The sequence below is a fragment of the Phoxinus phoxinus genome (assembly GCF_949152265.1).
Source record: "Phoxinus phoxinus genome assembly, chromosome: 25".
NCBI classification, from domain to species: Eukaryota; Metazoa; Chordata; class Actinopteri; order Cypriniformes; family Leuciscidae; genus Phoxinus; species Phoxinus phoxinus.
Window position 1 is genome coordinate 7,759,611 of NC_136900.1, and position 21,093 is coordinate 7,780,703.

A 21,093-nucleotide genomic window follows, 5' to 3' on the forward strand; every position below is an offset into this window, starting at 1 on the left:
AGATGCAGAACCCGCTGGAAAAGTCCACCATGAGGATCCTCTGAAGGGAAGCTGGAAGGGAACGGCGGTGGGCGATTATGGCATGCAAAGGGTTCTTCATATTTTCCTGCATGATATGGTTTATGAAGGATGAAAGTGGTCCCTCGTCCTTCTCAACGACTGACGATTACAGTCAAGTATTCATTCAAAAGAAATTCCCTAAACTCACAGGGTTTACAAACGTAATACATCTGAGTAGCAAAAAAAAGACTTTCCCAAGCCATCAAACTCTCCTAGAATGAAGCAGGAAGAAAATGAATAAATTCATCTAAACAATTCAAAACAGTAACCTAAACAAAAAGTCTAAATGACTCTGCCTTGGCATATTAGAAGAAAATCATGTCATTGTTGTTGCATTTGTAAAATTGCTCTTTTAACTGCAGTCTGGCTATGATTTTATGGCCACTATGTAATATGTTATGTTCTGCTTCGTGCACACAGGAATTGTGGGTAATATTTAGCAGCACTATTCTATGGTGTCTCCTCTCCCAGAAGAAAATGTATTCCATTCGGCAGAAATATTACAAATATCCATTAAAAAACATAACATTAAAACATAAATACAAACAAACAAATATTACCCTGTAAAACTTTTTTCTTTTGTCAAATCAACTTAGATAATTAAAGTGGTTCAGATAACATAATAGTTTGAGTTTCTGTTGATTAAAACCATCTCCTTTATTGTATTAACTCAAATTTTTAATTTCAATGAACTCAAAATTGAAAGGCAAACAGGCAACTTACTTTTTTAAGTTAAACCAGCAAAAAACATTTTTTACAGTTATCGTTCTTGGTGTGAACGACCCTTAAGAGTACAGAGGTATACAATACATGTGTGTATGATACTCACTCCACTTGCTCTCCATTTCATCTCACGGCAAGAGAAAACAACAGAGATATTAAAGAGAATATTCTCATTTGTGACTTACTTTCCAACAGGTAACACAGTTTTTTCCTTTGCCATTCCTGAACGGCGGTGTAAGAGTTGGACAGACGACACATGAGGGTCTCATTAATCTCGGACGAGGTTTTACGTGCCTCTCAGTCAAACAATATGCTGATTTTATCTCAGCTTTGACAGAAACGCCACTGACTGTAACCCATCTGCTTATGTTCCCTTCAATGTGCTTTTACAAGTCTGAGCTTTAGGCTGGCGGTATGGGGGGAGAAATGTGTCAACCGATAGAGATTGGGCTGAGCGTGGACATTGCGACGCTGTTGATATACCACGTGCAATGCACTGTTCCTCACAGTTGCTTTAAATACATTATAAAATTTAAATGTTGCATTTTTATACGACTGCATTTGTAGAAATAATGTGATTTTTTTTAGATTTTTGGTCATTTATACATGCAAACATGTATAAATGAAAAGAAACCTGTATAAACTAAAGGAAGAGATTTTGAATAATGTTTATAATCAAACAGTTGTGGGGCACCATTGACTTCCATAGTATTTTTTCTTTCATTTTTTTTTTTTTTTTTTTACTTTGTGTTCAGCAAAACAAATGTAGGCCTATACAGGTTTGGAATAAATTCAGGGTGATTAAATTATGACAGAATTTAAATTTTTAGGTGAACAATCCCTTTCAGCTCCAAATAATATGCAAAAATAAATCAATAAGATTCATTCGTGTAGTATTTAATTCACTGGATTATATAATCATAAAATAGACAATACCACATGATTATTAAAAACTTTATAAGGCTTTTCATTTGAGCGAGTTTCTTAATAAAATAAAAACATTCATTGGTCAACTCAATTTTATACCCTTTATGTCAAAAAGGTTATATTTAAGGAGAAACGACATGGTCGCACAATACTTTCATGTTTAATGGATTATCTTATTTTTTCTAGTGATTAAGTACGTTTATTTAAATTTAAGGTTTTTATTTTATTTTTAAGCCATTATTTTCCTGTTATCTCTGTAAAGCTGCTTCGAAACAATCTGTATTGTAGAAACTAGAAAGCGCTATATCTATATATATATATAAAGGCGAATTGACTTACAGCAATCCTTGTTTTCAACGTCCACGTTTGCGACCATTGGAAGCTGATATTGCATCTGCAAAGAATCCCGACACTCAGTGGCATGAGAGGAATATCCAACCCAAACCACTGATCGTAGATTTGTCTGTTTATGTTTTCCCAGTCTCTTGTACGCTTCCCGAAACTCTCTGGCTCTTTGCAGGCCTCACCACTCCAAAAAAACCTTGTAACTGTGACTTCTGGAAGCCTGTGGCTATTTTTCTTATGATGGACAACCTGATAGACAATGAGCTGTCCGGTTTTATGAACGTTTCGGCTCTTGAAACTTGAGTTCGTTGAGCGTATTTCCATCGGCTTGTCTCTGCATCTGTCGTGGACGGGTTTAAAGTAGTTACTCCGTGCTTCCAAAACACAGATGCGCGATCCAACACAGTGAGTGCGTGGTTTTTGCGTTTGTGAAACCATATTTATTTACTCTGGGAAGGTTAATAGTGCATTATTATATCTGTCACTGAGCCCTATGGCACTGCAGACGTAACCCCGGGCCCGTTTGTTTTTAGCTGCATTTTGTCTACAAGCGTATCCAAGTGAGTCTCATAGACTTGATTTATAGGATTTCTTTAACCCACTTCACACTGTACGCCTGGCTCGTGTAAACAGACGTTTGCGCTGTGGCCTGCATGAGTTTTACAGGTTCATAGCAAATCAATTACAGTCTGATGGCTGACAAGAATAAATGCGGCTATAATCTTGATGTAGTTGGCAAACATATGCAAACAAAGCGCTTTTAAACCTTAGATCAATATAAATGTAGCGCAGCGAACCCTATAAATTAGTATTTTGTGTTTATCCTGTTTGCTAACCAGGGCTTGACATTGACACCCACCAAATTCAGACACAGTAACTCCTACTAGCCACTTATGTGGGGGTTTTCCCATCGGAAATGCATTGTGTGCCATTAGTAAAGGTTGAGTTTTGCATAGCAGCAACACTACTAGTCTTTGCTAGAAAATCGAATGCTGTAAAGGCCACTGTAGTTTCATCTTGGAGTAGATTTGCGAGCGCATGTGTGGCTTCAGACAATCTGAAAGCCCAGGAGCTAGAGAATTTACCTCAGACAAACAACCAGGCACAACTACAGACAAAACAAATTAGCGTCTTGGAATGAGACTCAAAACCCAAACAAACACCAGAGATTGTTTGGCCAAGAAAGCTCACCAGTTTTAACTGTTTATTTTTCTGTTTTCTGGTTTTCATTTGCTTCAGTTTGCCCTATGTGAGGTCTCCATTCTGAACATGAAGATGCACGCTAGACTGAACAACCAGAATGGGTAATCCCACAAAAAAAGAGTGCTTCCCATTTTTTCCGCACATCGTAGGTTGCCCTCAAGTTCAAGATGGAGGAAAACAATTAAAAGTTTCTCGATGCAGCGATGTGCTTTCCATGACTGCAATAGTTAATGATTAGTTGGTAAACACTGTAAAGATGGCCTCGAGCGGCAATTCCTTGCATTTAAGAATCTGAAAGACAATGAGGAACATTTCAAAATAGCTGTTTTGGAACATAGTGGCTGGTTTTAGCCGGTTTAAAAACCAGCCTGACCACCTTTAACCCTATAAAGCTACTGTATCATATCAAGCTACTGTATCAAATGATCAAAACTTTGCTGAAAAACCTGTTGCACACAATCTACTGCATGCTTTCCGTTGTCTGATTGAAAGTGCATACTTTTTTAGCAAGTAAAAATTGTTCAAATGTCCACCCTCATGTGTTTTTTTTGCTGTGAAATCTTTCATGGGTTTTATAATGTAAACGTAAGAATAACTTTTTTATTGTTAGCAATATTTCACGATGAACATTACTTGACTGAAGCAACTTAGGCTTACTTGATTATACATACATCATTTCACAAAATTATTTTTGGTTCCCCAAAGAACCTTTTAGTGAAGATTCTTAATCACCAAGAAATTAAATATGACTTTTTATTTTATATTTATGGAATATTGCGGTGTTTATTCTGAATTATTTATCCGTGCACATAAAAAAAAAAGTGCCTCGTAATCTTGAATTAAAAGAACTTCCTCTCCCAGCATCTCTTCTCTTCTCTGATGATGAGGGCGGGGCAACCTGTCACTCACATGAGATCCACCAATAGCAAACCACAACCTTCCAATAAATTCCCTATGGACAAAATCAAGCCCCGCCCTACATTTGTTTTAGTTCGAGATGCTGTTTCACTCGGATATACGTCCCAATAGGGAAGAAGAGTCTATCACAACTTTTTTCTAAGTGTGAAAAAAATATATATATATTTTCACTATAAATAATATTTTCTGTATTTGCAAAGTTCCATGGATGTTGAAGGTTCTTAATGGAACTATAGATTCCGATAAAGAACCTTACTTTTTAGAGCGTTGCATGATCCAAAACGCTGCTACCATTCAACAGGCATTGCTTTTAAAAACTGATGCATATAATATACAGAAACCTCAAACTAAATGCCACCATAAGAGCCACAATGGTCAAAAAGTTACAATGTGTTCCATCAAAACTGTCGTCCAACTGTGCAAACGCACGGCCCCAACGCTGGTTCACTGCAAGTCCGAGAGCCTGTTTTGTTGACATTTTTGGGAAGGGTCTCTATTTCACACAATTCATACATGACACGTCGTTAAAGATATTTGCGTCCTCACCAACGTTCCCTCCAAGCCAAACGCCGTTTGCGGTTCCTCCATGTCACTTCCAGAACAGAACAATATTTTCCTGATTAATTAATTTCAACCAGCAGAAGTTCTGCACAACATATAAATATCGGAAAACGTCTACTTTATTGAAACCACAAAGGGATTCTGGTATTGTCCAAGACACACAACCTTCCTGGAGAGGTCAATCGCCCTATTTTCTGCTCTGGTGGGCAGGGGAACAGTAGTGACCATTGGAATGCTCTGGTTTTGGTTGTATGTTTGAGCTTAAGCCTTCCTGATACCGTCTTCCCAAACACACCGACCAACCGGCCCCTGCCATCTCAGGCCACGGCCCCCAAACCCGGTGGATCGGAGCCCAAATCCACTCCTTCCCTTGTTTTTGGACCTCCTGAAAACAACAGCAGGGTGTAATCTGTGGAATGACCAGAGCATCTGATAAAGGCTTGTGTTCTTGCAAAGGACTGGGAATGGATTACTGGAGATGCTTGGCATCCAATTAAAACTCTTCTTTTCCCACCATTTCATCGCAGATGATTGAGTTCCAGGAAGGCATCTCGTAAGATTAAGCAAACCCAAAGATTATCAGGTCAAAAGTGAAAGGTCAATCCCGAGAGGGCAACGCAGGTGATGACCTGAACGTTCATGTTGGTGCAGTGAAAGCAACCAATCCACAACGGACAAAAATGTACAATGTGTTTCATCAAAACTGTCATCCAAATATGTGTGTGTGTACATACACAATAGAGGCCAAAAGCGATGTCAGATGTCAAAGCGGACATCATTTTTTACAAAGAATAGAAAGAAATTATGAAAACATGCACAAAAAACAGAGAGAACCCATGGAATATTAATAATTGATTATGTTGTAGTTAATGTTTGCATTTTCCTGTGAGATTTTGTTTCTCAATGCATTTGTTTTTTGCATAGTAAAAAAACTTTAGCAAATAATTTTGTCAACATATTTAAAATAATAAATAAATTAAAAAATATATATATTTTGATGGTTTAATTGGACGTGGTCATTAAAACCAAATTATATATATATGTAATATTTATAATAAAATAGTGTAATAAAACAATTATTTCAAATAATATTTACAGTATATACTAATAAACTATACCATCATACTATTATATTTTTAAAATATTAAATTTAGTGTTTTTACTATTTTTAAATACATTATTAGTCATTTATATTTTATAATTTAATACTTTTTGTAATAAAATAATATTTGTATACTAAACATTTTAAGTGCAACCTTCACCCTACAAACATAAGTTTAATAAATTAATAAAATTAATAATTAATTGTTTTATCCAACTTAATTCATTCAATCTTTTTTTCTAGATTTGACATTTTTATTGTTTAGTTGAACTCTACAGTTGGTTCAATTTTGGTTTAAACTAAATATTTTAAAATAAATTATTTGGGGATATTCCAAGAGCCTGTCTTGTTGACATTTTTGGGAAAAGTTTCTATTCCACACATTTTTATACGACGCGGCGTTAAAGACATTTGCGTCCTTCAAGCCAAACGGCATTTGCGTTTCCTCCACGTCACACTTCCAGAAAGGAAGGCATCTTGTACAATTAAGCAAACCTAAAGATTATCAGGTCAAAAGTGAAAGGTCAATCACAAGAGGGCAAATCAGGTGTTGACCTGAACGATCCACGGCTGGGAATCTCTCCGTCCCCATTCACTCGACTTGTCTTACACAACCCATGTGGAAGTGTCTCTTTCTTCTAAGCCTAGCTTTGTTTCCTAAAGCCGCACTTTAAGGGGCTTAATCCGGGAGCCAAATTTACCGCCAGTTTATTATTCCTGCGCAACAATTAAAACTCCAGCTTTTGGCTGGCATTGCACTGACTGGGCAAGCCTGGCACTGGAGCTTTGCCTGAGGGTTTTACTTTAATTGAAAGGAGATGGTTGTTCACCACTTCTGCCCGGATATCGCTGCAACACAAAAAGAGATAATGAAGTGAACCAAAAAAAGTGTGAATGACAGCACTACACAATTTAGTGTACTCTACTATAGTCTTAAGGCCCGTTCACACCAAGAACGATAACAATAACGGTAACTATATTTGCAACGGACGATAGCGGTCTGTTTATTCTAAGCTCGCGCGCTGCGGTCTCAAAGTGTGTACAACAACGTCATTGAACATGTTTTCGCTCTAATAATCTAATCTGATCTAATAATCTAACAGTGAATTTAGTCAATATAGTGAAATGAAAACAACACATAGGGCCCTTTCTTAAACTTAGCGCAATGCAGCGCCAGGCGCGACGCAATTGTTTTTTGTTAGTTTCAGCCTGACGCAGTTATCATTTTCACGTCCTGCGCCACATTGTTTAAATAGCAAATGCATTTGCGCCCATATTTTGAGGCAACAGAAATAGACTGAGCCATTGACCAACTGCAACCTGGTCTAAAGTCAATGGCACAGTACTTTTTTTTTAATTTAAGGCGAGACACGGCAGGCAAAAACATCTGGGGTTTTTTTTCACTGGTCAATTTTGAGATTTTGGGCTATTTGTCTTCAATAACATGTCTTCTTTCAGACCTGTGGTGAAAAAAAGTCCAAAATACTAATTTAGGTCTTTATTTTACTACACTTTGTCTATTTGCGTATGTAGATTTCTCAGAAATTCAACAAAAGTTGGTGTTATAAATCAACGTGCTGCTCCGCGATCTCTGTGTTCTTCCTTTAATCACGCACACGTCTGAAAAGCTCTCTCTCTCCTTTACAATGCTGTCGGATCCAAATATGGTCATTTCCTTTTTATCAGCAACCAATCGTGAAAGTACAATGGGGATTTAACTCTAAAAGCGAAATCTCATTGGCTGATGTCAATTTCTGACAACGTGATTGGTTCAGATGCATCACGTGACGCGCTCTGACATTTAGATGTATGTTTTGACTGTTATTCTTCTCAGTTGAAGGCCATAAATGCTGTGTTTATAAGTTTTGATGTGATTTAGGTGGTTTGTATTGTTGTTGCTAATGATTTGATGAGATATTGTGTCTGTAAATAGTTGTTTCCACTAAAAAAGTATGAATTTTTACGAATCAGCCATGGTGCGAGCGCAACTGGCATTTGAAGGGAATGGGAGATGAGACTCTGATTGCTTTAACGCACGTAAATCCCAAAACACACCCATTACTCATTAAGAGAATATGGACAACCCTTTTAGACCCTGCACCGGGAGTGCCGACCATTTTTCCCGCCGTTAAACTAGCTACAGTGGACCGACCTAAGTGAACTTGCGCCGCGCGCTTTAGACCATGTGCTTAGATCGTTAAAATAGGGCCCTAGTCTTTTTCACCGCAACTTCAAAGGAATCAAGTCAAGTCAAGTCAAGTCACCTTTATTTATATAGCGCTTTTTACAATACAGATTGTATCAAAGCAGCTTCACAGTGATAACATGAAAATAATACAAAAAACAATTTCATCATCGTCCACCTTTAAGGCAGATCTATAATATTGTTGAATATTAAATGTCCCCAACTAAGCAAGCCAGAAGATAAGGCAACAGCGGCAAGGAACCAAAACTACATCAGTGACAGAATGGAGAAAAAAAACCTTGGGAGAACCCAGGCTCAGTCGGGGGCCAGTTCTCCTCTGGCCAACGACTGAACAGTGTATGAAGTTCAGAAAGTATTTGTCCAGTCAAGGCAATGTTGTTGAAACGAGTGCTGGAAACCTGAGGTAATACTTTAGTTTATTCATAGGGATGAACGATTGTTTTACATTTTCTTGAAAATTGGCTTGACTTGTCAAACAATGGTGGATTTATCTGGACCTCGTGATTAACTTTTCCGCAATTTCGTCTGCCATTTTAAATGCACGAGCCCTTAAATTAGAATTGATTCTGATTGGCTGTCAGTGTTTTATTGTTCAACAAGCTGGAAAAAAAAAATCTTTCCAAAAGTGATCCCAACGGGTTAGTGACATCACAACCCTAGAATTTACATAAACCCCGCCCCCGGAACACGATTTATAGATTATCAAGACAGAATATGCTAATCATTGACTAGAAGATAACTACACATAAGCTTCATAAATTCATCAACTAACCATTCAGAAATGTCCTGTTGCTTCTACATGTTGTTGTCTTGTGACCAAAGATATTCTGCAACAATTTTCTGAGAGTGTCCAAAAGTGTCCACCAGTGTGTTTGCTGCTACGACCTACGACTAGCCAATAAAAATTTAAAATGTAAAAATTAAATGGCGTATTGATCAATGTGACATGGCACTAAAACTTAAAACTACTTTCCTCAAGCTCCGTCAAGATTGCCATGTCAAGTTGTCCTCTTTTCCCTCGCCATAACCGCATCCATATTCTCCTCTTTTTTTCAGCGCTCATAAAAACCACAATTGATAAAGTGCGATTCATCTTGCTCTATTTCTTCACCACTAGCGGATCCTGATGACGTTTTATTCTTCTATACTAACTTGCGCCGTAGCCTACAATTCAATAGGTGTCATCATCGAACAGTCTAATTTATGCTAATTAATCAGACACCAGATATCATTTTTTATTTTATTTTTACTAGTGGGTTCAGGACACTAGCGTTCATTTATGTTCATTCTTCATACAGCGACTACCAGTAAAATTTATAAAAATTTGGGACCAAAAATTATTCCGACACTTTGACCCGAGCTCTGGATGGACAAAACCAGTCAAATATCAACTGAGTTCTGCTCATATTTTATTAACATTTTCTAAACTACAGTGAATAAACTGTGCTAATGTGAGAAATATGGAAGGTCTCGGAATAAATTTTGGTTTGACTGTACATGTCGTACCCAAGTTTCCTAGACCAGTGTCGTACAGTGTGATTCATAATGATTTTATAGGATTGCCGAAATCATCAGGCATTATAAGACTTCCGCTAACCCGGTTAATCCAGTTTCTCTCTGGTTTTTCTGTCACATCCAGGAATAGTTATCTGGCCATCGCCAAGCCCAGAAGGATGAATGTGGCCACGTAAAGTTCCAGCGCTTCCTGTTTACAACAGCGTGTGTGACACTTTCTTGGTTTGTGTTTTCAAGCTGCCTCTGGAAAATCCTTCAGGAGCATCTCTTTTTTATGCACACAGCTCAGTATCGGTCAATGGGTCAGCAAACTCAGCGTCACAACATCACAGAGTCTGCTGTTTTTAAAGGAAGTGCGCTGGACTGATGAAACCACTGAATGATGCTCATCTGAAACATGAAATATGAAACGTATATTCTCATGGCGAAGAAGAAAACCACAAAGACGTATCAAGTCGATGAGGCCTTGAGAGGAACAGAGCGACGGCCCACATGAACGTTCGATTCTTGTCATAGGCAAGCGCAGTGTTATTGTTGTTCATACGGATCGCTGTACTCTTTGGAAAGTCCATGTTTTTCCCTAGGTTTTTGGAGACCTGCATCCGAAATCACATACAGTACTTCCCTACTATATAGAAGGCGAAAAACAGTATGTGACAAAAGAAGTATGTCTGAATTCACAGTACTCATAAAAGAGCAGGCAAAAAGTACCCGATGTACTTCTGAAGTGTGCACACGATTGACACTTTACTATCCCATGAGGCCACAGGATTGAAGCGACGCAACTGACGCTGCTATAGTCAAGTCAAGTCAGATTTATTTATATAGCGCTTTTTACATTACAGATTGTTTCAAAGCAGCTTCACAGTGATAATAGGAAAATAATGCAACAAAAGATTGTTTTGAAGAAAATAGTCCCGTTTAAAGCGAGACACTACAGGTAAATAGGATAACATTTTTAACTAGCAGATATCACCATGAAACTTTCCCAGTTGATCTTTCTACATTAAGATGAGAAACATTTTTATTACAAGCTTTCTGTAATTTAATGTTTAAATATGCAAATTAGGCAATATCTAATTAAATATGCACTAATTTGCATATATTTTAAAAAACGAAATCTGAGTATTGGATAAAGCCAGGTTAAAGAATATTTTTTCATTGTGTACACATATTAGATGGGAAAAAAGGTCCAGAGGTATTTATTGATATCTACTTTTGTTATCCGGTAAATCAGAATATACTGTCAATAGCTTTAAAAAAATTATTTTCGCCATGTTTTCAGGAATGAATTATATATATAAATCAGGCTAGTAATAATATATTTACAAATCCCTCTGTAAATGTCTTCATAATATAACTAGGTACAAGACTGGAAGGTTTGGTGTATATCAGTGCAACTGAAGTGGCGTATGAGAAAAGTCATTTTGAGAAAACGGGCTTTAAAGATTTAGAGATTTAAAGATCAGCCAATGAGATTGCGCATTCAGCCCTTTTACTTTCACGATTGGTTGCTGATAAAAAGGAAATGACCATATTTGTATCCGACAGCATTGTACAGGAGAGAGCGCTTTACAGCGGTGTGTGTGATGACAGGGAGCAGACAGAGATCGCAGAGCAGCGGGAAGATTTATAACACCAACTTTTGTTGAATTTCGGAGAAATCTACAGACGCAAACAGACAAAGTGCAGTAAAATAAAGACCTAAATGTGTATTTCTGACTTTTTTCACCACAAGTCTGAAAGAAGACAAAATCTCAAAATTGACCAGTGAAAAAAAAAACAGTTTTTGCCTGCCATGTCTCGCCTTAAGAAAGTTCAGTGATGGTTCATTTTTGTAAAAAACTTTTGTTAATTTATATATATATATATATATATATATATATATATATATATATATATATATATATATATATATATAGCCGCTCTGGAGAAAACCGTGATGTCATTGTCCAGCTCAGTTCAGTTGTCATATAATGGAGTCAATGCAGCCAGATCAATAATATTGTTGAATATTAAATGTCCCCAACTAAGCAAAAGCCAAATGCGACAGTGGCAAAGAACCAAAACTCATAAGTGACAGAATGGAGAAAAAAAACCTTGAGAGAAACCATGATAATGACAACATGGTGAATGTAGTACGTCCAGATTACATTCATGCTGTATAGAACATGCTTTTTTAGCGGATGTAATTACTTATTCATAATAAGTACCTACTCAAAAAAAGTATGCAAATTCGGATGCAGCACAAAACATTCCCATTTCTCACCATATGACCTTCAGGTAGTTAGCCTGGAAGTCCAGACCCAAATCTGAAAGATTAAAGGTCTGGCATTGAGTAATGAAAATCTGTTGTCATCTGTTTAGCTCGCCTCAGTCCCGCCTATATCAGATAACCCGATGTGATTGGTGCAGCTCGGCCACAAGGGCATAGTTAATGAGCATTATTACTCAATGCCAGATTGACTTGTCGAGCAAATTCAAATTGTGCTCTCGCGAGAACTCTGGTTTTCTAGGGTATCAGTGGGTGAAAACCATAGACATACATAATAAAGGCTAGATGTCTCGTCCGCGCTGCTGGCCAATGGAGGTCGACCTCCGCACCTGGCGGCCATCTTGTCACAGTCAGCTCGCTCACTCGTAACATTGTGTTTTAATGGTGCATGTACTTTTTAAATAACCATAACTTGCTCCATTTTCTACCGATTTTCAAACAGGTTGGTCTGTTATAAACATCAGAGATGCAGTTATGACGGCATACTTATGAATAATTATAATATTATATATTTCAACATGTTCAAGCATCCAGAATTATAGCAACGTTAATAACGTTTGTAAGAAACCAAACTGTTTGTAAATCCGTCAAGATTTCAGCGAGATAAGAGTATTTGTGTTCGTGCAGATCACTCACCGTACATCAGGAACCACAGAGCCCGCCAGAAATCTTGCCTGTGACAAGATGGCCGCCGGTGATGACGTTAGAGACTCCGCCGTAAGACATCTAGCTTTTATTATGTATATCTATGGTGACAACAGAGAACATGTTAGCAAATATCAAGCAGAGGCCAAAATACATACACAAGTACTGTATGTCAACTTGCATGCAAACTCAAGTTTGCACATTTCATCGACTAACAACGTCATGCGGCTAACCTATGATAACTTATTTCTGCCAGGGAATAAAAAATAAGTGTATTTTTATCTCACAAACTTGAAGACAACTGGGTTGATTTTTAGATGTTTTTCTTCTTTACACAAGTAAAAAGAAAAAGAAAAAAGATATTTGCCAAAGTTGGAAATGTCAGCATGACCATGTAAGTTCAGTTCTTTTAGGATTTAAAATAAAATAAATAAACAAGCAATGATTCATTGTGTAACTTTCCAACATGACATAAACTTACATGTGGGATTGTGCAGCTCCTCATGCGGACGCTCTTTATGCCAAGTGGGTTATCTGTGGACAAACCAAAAATGTGTTCTGTTGGAGTGAGGAGGAGGCGCCAGTGAGCCACATGCGGACTGAGAGCATTTGTTTTTATCCTGTTCCTACAGGAATCCTACCACAGATATTCCAAACATTCATTACGGAAAGACGACTTCTTGATCACACAATAAATGGAGAAACACTGTCATCATGCAATGCAAATGATATACAAGAATATATAAAAATTCTGTATGATGTGTGCAATTCTTTTACCTAAAAATTATTTTTACTATGTCATCATACGAGCTTAGCATTGATAATTTTGTGTAGCCAGATCTTCCAACGCTATCTCACGACCAATCCGTAAGAATTCGTACAAATGATTAAAAGGTGGCTAATTCGTACGACCTCACTCGTACAAACTCGTACGATTTGTCTAAACCCACGTGATGGGTAGGTTTAGGGGCGGGGTCAGTGGTAAGTCATTGGTACGAATTCCTGCCCCATTATTCTATTTTAAAGGCTCCTAATTTTGTTTTGGATCTACTAGAATAGGTTTACATGCATCCAAGGTCAAGAACACTTTTCTCATAATATATATTGTACATCACCTCTTTTCTCTCAGCATTTGAAACGGTTCAAAATGATAAAAAAAAAATTAAAAACTTATTTTCGAGAGTCTACTCTGCTCTGATTGGTCAGATGGCCCAGTCTGTTGTGATTGGTCTACTCTGCTCTGATTGGTCAGATAGCCCAGTCTGTTGTGATTGGTCTACTCTGCTCTGATTGGTCAGATAGGCCAGTCTGTTGTGATTGGTCTACTCTGCTCTGATTGGTCAGATAGCCCAGTCTGTTGTGATTGGTCTACTCTGCTCTGATTGGTCAGATAGGCCAGTCTGTTGTGATTGGTCTACTCTGCTCTAATTGGTCAGATGACCCAGTCTGTTGTGATTGGTCTACTCTGCTCTAATTGGTCAGATGACCCAGTCTGTTGTGATTGGTCTACTCTGCTCTAATTGGTCAGATGACCCAGTCTGTTGTGATTGGTCTACTCTGCTCTAATTGGTCAGATGACTCAGTCTGTTGTGATTGGTCTACTCTGCTCTAATTGGTCAGATAGCCCAGTCTGTTGTGATTGGTCTACTCTGCTCTGATTGGTCAGATAGCCCAGTCTGTTGTGATTGGTCTACTCTGCTCTAATTGGTCAGATGACCCAGTCTGTTGTGATTGGTCTACTCTGCTCTAATTGGTCAGATAGCCCAGTCTGTTGTGATTGGTCTACTCTGCTCTAATTGGTCAGATGACCCAGTCTGTTGTGATTGGTCTACTCTGCTCTAATTGGTCAGATAGCCCAGTCTGTTGTGATTGGTCTACTCTGCTCTAATTGGTCAGATAGGCCAGTCTGTTGTGATTGGTCTACTCTGCTCTGATTGGTCAGATGGCCCAGTCCGTTGTGAATGGTCTACTCTGCTCTGATTGGTCAGATGACCCAGTCTGTTGTGATTGGTCTACTCTGCTCTGATTGGTCAGATGACCCAGTCTGTTGTGATTGGTCTACTCTGCTCTGATTGGTCAGATGACCCAGTCTGTTGTGATTGGTCTACTCTGCTCTAATTGGTCAGATGACCCAGTCTGTTGTGATTGGTCTACTCTGCTCTAATTGGTCAGATGACCCAGTCTGTTGTGATTGGTCTACTCTGCTCTAATTGGTCAGATAGGCCAGTCTGTTGTGATTGGTCTACTCTGCTCTGATTGGTCAGATGGCCCAGTCTGTTGTGAATGGTCTACTCTGCTCTGATTGGTCAGATGACCCAGTCTGTTGTGATTGGTCTACTCTGCTCTGATTGGTCAGACGACCCAGTCTGTAATGAGGCAGCAAATGAATATAGACTGCCGTTATGCAAATATGTTACAAACCTACATCGGTTTGTGCAGGAAGTAAGACTAATTACTGACAACTTGTTTCTTATGGGAGACAATAACTCCATTTATCTGCATTTTGATCTTTGAAACTTTGCAGACTTCTTACATTCACAAACAGCTATATTACACACTGCATGAAAGGTAATATCTGAAAAAGCGTAATATGGGCACTTTAAGATCCAAAAGCAGGATTTAGGTGGTTTTAATGCTCAACTGACCTAGTATTATGCGACAGAGAACTCTTTTGATTCATTGTAATTAATACCTCAAATCTAAATGGAGTGAGAAATCCAACCAATTATATTTAGGTACAAAGAAGCCATGCTAATCATCCTAATAATCAGTGGAAATTATCCCACCAAGAGCTTGCAAAATAGTCCAACGTCTCTTCCAACCAAACAGTTTAGAAAGTTACTGTGAGCCACGGAAAGATAGAGTTTTATGAGCCAAATGCATTTTGTAACGTGGTGAGTGTATGCAGAAGTGAAAATGGAGGAGAAAAGCCACAAATTATGGTTTCTCGTGTGAGGTATAACACAGTGATCCATCGAGACGGAACCGCGTCGGGAAGCTTCTGTTCCTCTCAACGGAGGTGTCGCAAAGTTTTTCCTCAACAAGCATCTTTACTGGCTTCACATATTACCGCAATGCTTCATCTATGCCCCTTTCTTCTTGGCAAGAAAACCAGTAATAATACAATATTTCCTTCTGTTTAATGCCAGCTAAGACATTGTTGAAATTGAAAAGCAGCCCGGTCATAGACCCATTGTGCAATTGGCCTTGCATACATTGACTAATGTATACTAAGTTGCAATCAAACCAAAATGTATTCCGACACCTTCAACATTTCTCACATTATCACAGTTTATTTGCTATAGTTTAGAAAATGGTAATAAAATCGTATGTTAGACTGTCTCACACATGAATTATGTTGAATATCTGTCAGCTGTTAAATTTAACTACACAATTAGATAATACCAGTTTAGCTCAACCAGTTACCAAGCAATGCTTCATTGTGTTCAGTCTGTGGTGTAAAAAGAGCATTAGCAATTAGCAAAGTGTCCGAATCATTTTTGGTCCCAAATTTTTTTAAATGTTACTGGTTGTCGCTGTATGAATAATTTTTGGGTATAATATCTCACAGTTTACTTTATTCTGCTCTACCCGCTTACATAAATTAACTATAGTGTCCTGCACACACTAGTAAAAAAAAAAAAAAAAATGATATGGTGTCTGAATAATTTTTGGTTTGACTGTATGCGATCTATACGCTTCTGAACTCCTTACCGAGTCGTCGGGACGGTATTGGTCAGCACTGCTCGCAGATGTACTGTGGATTCCCAGATTCATTATGGATTTGGATTATGGATTCCCAGACGTCTTCGCCTCCTGGTCGACCTTCACCCAAAGGTGTTCGGTGTTCTTGGCGTTCACAGTCGGGCTGTGAGCCTCGTGGTTACTGTGGCTGCATTTAGATCTGCGGTTTTCTGAACTAGTCCTCCAAGCTTTTCTTGGACCCTCGCTACTGTGCACACTGGCATGATGGAGCTGTTTCTTATGAGAACGGATCCAGGATATAAGAAAGTCCTCGCAAACCACTGCAAACAGATTTACGTGATCTGGACGTCTCTGCTGATGTTATCAACGTCATATCGAGTACACAGGGTTATTGGCATTACAGCATCTGAGATATGACTTGCTGCGGGTTCAATTGTCTCTGCAAAACAAAACAGAGTTGACGACAGCCACCCAAGTTTCATTGTGAAAGCAATAACAGCTTACATATAAACGACCCCATATGCAAATCAATCAACTTTGAAGTCAACATGAAAACCAGTTTACTTTCATTATGTGATGTTTGAAATGTGAAACTGGATTTTAGGATTCTATCTATCTATCTATCTATCTATCTATCTATCTATCTATCTATCTATCTATCTATCTATCTATCTATCCATCCATCCATCCATCCATCCATCCATCCATCCATCCATCCATCCATCCATCCATCCATCCATCTATCTGTCCTGTCTGTCTATCTATCTATCTATCTATCTATCTATCTATCTATCTATCTATCTATCTATCTATCTATCTATCTATCTATCTATCTATCTATCTATCTATCTGTATGTCTCTATCTGTCTGTCTGTCTATCTATCTATCTGTCTATCTATCTATCTATCTATCTGTATGTCTCTATCTGTCTGTCTGTCTGTCTATCTATCTATCTATCTATCTATCTATCTATCTATCTATCTATCTATCTATCTATCTATCTGTATGTCTCTATCTATTTATCTGTCTGTCTGTCTGTCTGTCTGTCTATCTATCTATCTATCTATCTGTATGTCTGTCTATCTATCTGTCTGTCTGTCTGTCTATCTATCTATCTATCTATCTATCTATCTATCTATCTATCTGTCTGTCTGTCTGTCTGTCTGTCTGTCTATCTATCTATCTATCTATCTATCTATCTATCTATCTATCTATCTATCTATCTATCTATCTATCTATCTGTCTGTCTGTCTGTCTATCTATCTATCTATCTATCTATCTATCTATCTATCTATCTATCTATCTATCTATCTATCTATCTGTCTGTCTGTCTGTCTGTCTGTCTATCTATCTATCTATCTATCTATCTATCTATCTATCTGTCTGTCTGTCTGTCTCTATCTGTCTGTCTGTCTATCTATCTATCTATCTATCTATCTATCTATCTATCTATCTATCTATCTGTCTGTCTGTCTGTCTCTATCTGTCTGTCTGTCTATCTATCTATCTATCTATCTATCTATCTATCTATCTATCTATCTATCTATCTATCTATCTATCTATCTATCTATCTATCTATCTGTCTGTCTGTCTGTCTATCTATCTATCTATCTATCTATCTATCTATCTATCTATCTATCTATCTATCTATCTATCTATCTGTCTCTATCTGTCTGTCTCTATCTGTCTGTCTGTCTATCTACTGTACACACACACACACACACACACACACAAACACAGTAACCCTAAACCTGCAATCACACAAAAACTTTCTGTATTTTTACATTTTCAAAAACAATGTTTATTACCGGTAATCAATTTACCTTGTGATGACCAGCAAAAAGGGAATCTCAAGTTTTACTATCCTTGTGGGGACATTTGGTCCTCACAAGTATAGCTAAACATGCCCCCACACACACTCTCTCTCACACACACACACACACACACACACACACACACACACACACACACACACACACACACACACACACACACACACACACACACACACACACACACACACACACACACACACACACACACACACACACACACACACACACACACACACACACACACACACACACACACACACACACATTATTAAGCAAATAAGAAGGCTGTGTGTGCATAACTACTGTATGTACATGTGTGGGATTGTGGGAACTTCATTGCTCCAGGGGTGTCAAGGATCTTGGCATTGAAGCTTCATCATCCAAACCCAATGAAGCGAACTGATGTGACAGTGAGACATGAGTCAATACGAGTCCCCTGGAGAGACTCGACGTGCGTGATGCGTGTCGTATTACTGCGCTGGCTTTAATGAGCTGATGAGCGAGTGTCACGCAACCTGTCAAGAACACGTCCAGCTCACATATACTGTAACTCCAACACTAAAATAAGAAAGAAAAAAAGAGATTATATTTCACATAAAGACAATAAAAGCCTTTTTTTGCGTCATCATTTTTTTTTTCATGACAATTAAGCTCCGCCCCATTCTCATTAATAATTCTCATTATAAAAATGACTGTAATCCAATTTTGTATTCAAAGAATGGATCAATTGATAATTAAAATATCATTTTTTTGCTGATAGATAGATAGATAGATAGATAGATAGATAAATAGATAGATAGATAGATAGATAGATAGATAGATAGATAGATAGATAGATAGATAGATAGATAGATAGATAGATAGATAGATTATAATGCATCCAGAGATTTTTATAAAAAACAATTATATGGTTAAAAAACTATAATACAATTTCTGAGCATGAATGAATAAATAATTAAATATTTATTTACTAACAGTATATATTAATATTGTAACTTTCCCTTATGTAGAATAACATTTTATTTTATGTTTTTACATCATAGTGAGAATGACATTTATTTATTTATCAGTCATTGCAGTGAGAGAGATTGTTTATCCAAAAATGAAGCTTAATTTCCCTAATTCTTAATTTCTTTTGATTTGGGTTGTCAAATGTGACCCTGGACCACAAAACAAGTCACATGGGTCTTTTTTTTTTTTATTGAGATTTATATATCATATGAAAGCTGAATAAATAAGCTTTCCATTGATGTATAGTTTGTTAGGATAGGACAATATTTGGCCGAGATACAACTATTGAAAATCTGGAATCTGAGGGTGCAAAAAAATGGAAACATTGAGAAAATCTCCTTTAAAGTTGTGCATTTATGTTCACGATTGTGCTGCATTCACTCACAAAAATACATGTTTTATATATTTACGGTAGGAAATTTACTAAATGTCTTCATGGAACATAATCTTTACTTAATATCCTAATGATTTTTGGCATAAAAGAAAAATTTATAATTTTGACCCATACAATGTATAGTTGGCTATTGCCACAGATATACCCGTGCGACTCGAGACTGGTTTTGGGCCACAAATATGAACCCGACAGGACAGGGTTTGTAAGATTCACTAGTGTTACACAAACATAAGAGTCAATAACTCATCTTTGCACCTGTTCTTGCCCGCTCAGCTGGTAATGTGGAACATGACGTCATCATTCCACAGGGAAACCGCACGGGAAGGTGTGTTTCCGCAGCCGATATTACGGGTTCGGGGACCATCGGGGAACAGACGGTTTCCATGATGGATAAACAGAAAGAGTGACTCATGGCTAGACGAGCACATATATGGATCTGTCCTCCACGGGCACACGACTCGACCCTGCTTTCCCAACGCGAGCTGATCGTACCCACACCAAACCACACCAAACCACTGCACAAGCACATGCTAAAAAAAGGAAGTCCTAAGTTGTTTCTCATCTGCCCAGACAGACATTAGACATTAGTTGAGCGGAATAAATCGCCCGCCGCAGCCTCGGTTCCTCATTCGGGAGAGCGGCAGGTTTTTATTTTGACCAGTTGTCTTTGGCCTGCTCTTGGATGTCTAGGAACCATCTATGGAAACAGCCTGGAAATGAAAAAAAAAAAAAAAAAAGTATGCTGACAGTGATTATCAACAGGAAATCTCCACAAATGGAGATGATGCAACAGGGCAGGATGACGTTTCCGAGCTCTACACGTGTAAAAAATAACCGGAGGAAAGGCAAATCAAAGCGCTTTCAAATCTCAATTGGTTCAAACTGAGGGCCTGACGATGACTTAAAATGAATAATCAAGCATTAAAATGAGGTAATTTAATTTACTTTTTTTTTTACTTCTTTTTTTTTTTAAATAACCAGGACTCCCACAGACCTGGAAAACCTGGATATATGAAGTAGCCGGATTTTAAAAATGTGATTGTTAGACCTCGACAAGTCATGCAAATTAGTAAAAAGGTTATTAGTAAAACTAAATTGCCATTTTTAATATAAAAGTACCATTTTCTAGTTAACCCAAGATCTTAAATATTTTATCGGGTCGAGGTGTATGCTTAAAGCAACACCAAGTAGCTTTTGCTCTCGGGGTCCCCCTACAGTTAGGAAACAGTATTGTCTTCTACTACTGTCGCAAAATCTGTCATGGTTACACCAGGGGATATACGTGCATTTGTTGACAGGCTGATACCCCCGAACTCTGCAGAAGGAGTTCTCTCATCTTGGGCAGACTGCCTGCGTTGCATATAAAATGTTTTCATCCAAGGTTCAGTGGCATATGTCAGCATGTCTTATGAATATCATTTCATGGGTTTTATTTTTTTCAAACGCCAAAAGATCGCGTAGCTCACGTTTACAAGCCAGCGTCATTATAGTAACGTTAGACTATTGGCTACTGTTTTACATAATGGATATGCTAATTCAATTCAATGTTTGTGTGGTAGGTAATAGCCATATATCGTCAATATTATAATATCAAGCAACCATAGAAGAATTTCCAATTTGAAAAATCGATTTGCATTATAGACTGAGGCAACTTTCACCAGAAAAATA

The 21,093-nt window shown here is 37.8% G+C and overlaps 2 long non-coding RNA genes across 3 annotated transcripts in view; both read right to left on the reverse strand.

The window, feature by feature from the left end:
* LOC306993876 overlaps nucleotides 1–12,586 on the reverse strand; it is a 20,002-nt gene extending 7,416 nt beyond the window's left edge. The window contains exon 1 of one of the 2 annotated variants that reach the window (XR_013796555.1): nucleotides 12,472–12,586. This is a non-coding gene — a long non-coding RNA (uncharacterized lncRNA). The remainder of the gene's footprint in view (nucleotides 1–12,471) is intronic. The other variant, XR_013796556.1, reaches the window with a different exon arrangement.
* Nucleotides 12,587–12,958: 372 nt separating this feature from the next.
* Nucleotides 12,959–21,093, reverse strand: part of LOC306993877 — a 48,875-nt gene continuing 40,740 nt past the window's right edge. Inside the window, exons 4-7 of the long non-coding RNA XR_013796557.1 lie at nucleotides 19,681–20,135; nucleotides 18,333–18,578; nucleotides 16,195–16,624; nucleotides 12,959–13,014 (exon numbers count right to left, since the gene is read on the reverse strand). This is a non-coding gene — a long non-coding RNA (uncharacterized lncRNA). The remainder of the gene's footprint in view (nucleotides 13,015–16,194; nucleotides 16,625–18,332; nucleotides 18,579–19,680; nucleotides 20,136–21,093) is intronic.